Here is a 3,554-nt window from a genome sequence, read left to right on the forward strand (position 1 = left end):
AAAAAATAAAAACCTTTGAACTTTTAGCTTGATCTCGAGATTCACGACTCCGAAACCTCCTTTGGCTTGACTGATAAAAATGTTTGCGCGTCTCATGCGTTCAAAACTAGAATTCCAGACGAAGGTAGCACAAAAACGATGCATCTTATGGACTTCGCTTACATGACACGGCACAACCTGAGCCGCATACCATACGGTAGGGAAAAAAACGGAGTTGCAAACAAAGGCACGGTTTAGCATAGAAAGGTTTCGGCCGCGCCAGTCCAGCACTTTGGCCCTCAAACTGTTGAGATGAATTCCTCCCTTGCCAGTACTTAAGCAGTGAGGTTCCAGACTAACACCAAGGTAGTTTTGGATACTTAAACTCCAGGTAATATTTATAAAACGCTCTGGCTTTACGTCAAAATTTCCTAGCCACGCGCCTGTAGATTTCTCGTGATTCATTTCAGCCCCAGACACTTCACAAAAATCAAGGAGGTGTTGCACGGCGAGGAGAACCTCATGTCTAGATGCAGCAACAACAGTAACGTCATCTGCGTGTGCTAATATTTTCGTTGCATTTCTGGCAAGGGAGACTCCCTGAATTCTATTATCGTTAATAATCTTTCTACACACAGGCTCAAGATAAAGTGAGAAAAGTATTGGCGAGAGCGGGCAGCCTTGTCTAACAGAGGCTTGCACTGCTATCTTTTCAGTTACTATTCCATTGATCAATAATCGCGTGGATATATCTTTATAGCACAGCTTAATATATTTGGCTATAGTTCTCCCGACACCAGAGGCCTCGAGTACACTGAACAGAAAAGAATGCGAAACCCTGTCGAAGGCTTTACTTAAATCAATTTGTAGCACTGCTGCGGATAAGCCTGTCGCTTCAGCGGTTTCGGTAAGTATACGCATAGTGTGAACGTTGGAGGTGATGGACCTCCCTTTAAAGCCATAGGCCTGGTGGTCACCTACAACAAACTTAAGACCCACCTCCAAGCGTTTTGCTAGTATTCTCGCCAGTAGTTTGTAATCAGTGGTGAGGAGACTGATTGGCCTTAAATTGCTCGATGTGAGAGAATCGGAGTTCGTGTTTTTCTTTTTAATAAGGACCGTTAGTGCCTGTCGCATAGAAGGTGGAAGTAAATTTCTTTGAAGGATGTCAGCAAACACGTCACATAGCATAGGAGCTAAAATATCAGCGAACTTTTTATAGAAGGCTGAGCCTAGACCATCCACCCCGGGGGATTTTCGCGTTGGAAGCTCTTTTATAGCCCTCTCGATTTCAGCTTTCGTGATCTTTTTGTTTATGCGTTTCCTTACACTTGAGGGGATCTTTGGGAGCTCTTTGAACCACTCATCCAGCGGGTTGTCTGCCGCCTCGTCTTTCCTAGTAAATAGTTGTTGGAAAACTCTTACGAGTTCCTTCTCAATGTCTTCTTGTTCTGTTAACACTTTGTCGTCGACACTGAGTGCGTCTATCCTGCTACGCTGCGCTCGCGTTCTTTCTATGGTTTTAAAGATTTTGCAAGGATCTTCCTCCCTTTCTTGTGCTCGGAGTCGGCATCTGATCATTGCGCCTTTGTATTCGCTTTCCATTAGGTGAAGCAAACGCTCTTTGCAATCACGTATATCTTCCCTGAAGCCTCCAGGGGTTTTGTTTTCTTCAGCAATTAGCATTTCAAGGGCTTGTACTAGCACATACTTTGTTTCGCGCCCTTTTTTTGCCTGTGTTTGTCCGTGTTCGAGACAGAGCAGTTTAATTCTTTCCTTGACCTCTTCCCACACTACCGCGTCAACTTTCCCTTCCGCAGTTGCTTCTGATAAAATATTTCTTATCTGAGAGGACAGATTCTCGTCGTCAAGAAGACTTTCGTTAAGTTTCCAAGAGCTCCACCAGAGCGGCTTTCTCGTTCGCCGGTCCGCCTTTCCTATTCGCATCGTGACCATTGCGTGGTAAGAAAAGGCTACTGGGGACACCTTGTATGCAGTGACCGAACTTGCAAGCTCACTGGACATATATACCCGGTCTAGTCGTGCGTGACAATCGCCTTGCCAGTGCGTGTATCCAGGAAGAGGGCCTTTACACCCGTCGGTTACATCGACGAGATCAAAGTCGCGTAATAATTTCCTGAGTTCCGCAAGGTTTGAGTCTGATTGTAAGCCGCGCGAACAGTCCTGTGCATTTAAAACGCAGTTAAAGTCCCCCGCAACAATTGTTTTGACCGGCGTGTCCAAATATTGCCGGAGATTGTCGAAAAACAATTTTCGATCCGACGCTTCGTTGGGGGCGTATACTGATATCACTTTTAACGACTCATGCCGCCAGATAACTTCCACCGAGCAAACCCGCCCGTTCTTGTCAGATTCCCACTCGGGGTACACTGTGAAGCCTCTGTCTTTACGTATCATGATAGTGCTACCGCCGCTGTGCCCAACCGCCCTCGCGTGATAAGAAAAGAAATGTCTATCAAAGAAAAGCGTCATGTCATCTACATGGGCATCGGAAGAAAGTTTGGTCTCCTGCAAGCAAACTATGTCAGCGTTCTCTTTCAGAAGCAAATTTAACAGCCACTGTTTCCTTATTATCGAAATTAAGCTAACCGAGTTGAACGTTGCAACTTTAGCTTGCTTCATAGTTTAGAACATGAAATAGAACCAGAAAGTACAATGAAGTCAAGTTCACCGTGTTGCGAGCGAGACTTGGCCTTCCCGGAGTGCTTCCTCCGGTTGTCGCCTATGAGGGGTCTGGGCGCCGCCGGTCGTCCGGGGGAATGCGGGGCATAGGGCTAAAGCGTCCTATTTTGGAGAGTCCTCCCTTCCACTTCTGGTCAGCCTTGCGTGGCTTGTCCTGAGGGTCCGTCGGAGGATAGGGGCCAAGGGGTGGGAATTCTGGGAGGTCGTCCATCTTTGACGGGTCGACGGTGTCGGCGGCAGTTGCTTCTTGTGGAGGAGCCTGGTTCGCAAGTAGGGTGTCGGAGTTCGCCGCCGCTCCTTCTGTGGAGTCAACAGCTGCAACGAGTTCCGTGCCCTGGGTTCCTCGCTCCGAGATGTCCGGGAGGACCTCGTACAAAATCTTGGCCTCGGCCGGCTCGGTGGCAGGGTGGGCTTTTAAGCTCTCCTGGACGTCACCAGTCGGAGCTTGTAGTTCTTCGCGCCCTTCGCTACGTGCTGTGGCCTCTGCCTTGTCTTCATCCATCTCGAAGTCATGCGGTTCGTCTCGAGTGGTAACATCCGTGACGGCGGCATACGTGCGGACGCAGTCTTCGGTCACGTGTCCGAATCTGCGGCACTGCTGGCACCGGGGTGTTCTGCAATCTTTCCGGATGTGGCCAGTTCTTTTGCACCGTAAGCACAGCGGTGCGCGCCCGGGAGCCACAATCAAGACGTTACCGCCGCAAACCTTGAGCTGGTGTGGAAGGCTGTCGATGGTGACACCCTGCTTCATGTCGAGGCGAACCACCCTGGTAGATGACTGTATTCCTTGAAAGCCTTCTGCCCTCCACGTGTCTCGGGATATTTCCTGCACTTTCCCGTATGGTTCGAAGACCCTGCGCAGGGCGTCGTCG

The sequence above is a fragment of the Ixodes scapularis genome, unplaced genomic scaffold, assembly GCF_016920785.2.
Source record: "Ixodes scapularis isolate PalLabHiFi unplaced genomic scaffold, ASM1692078v2 PGA_scaffold1__304_contigs__length_218370807, whole genome shotgun sequence".
Taxonomy (NCBI): Eukaryota; Metazoa; Arthropoda; class Arachnida; order Ixodida; family Ixodidae; genus Ixodes; species Ixodes scapularis.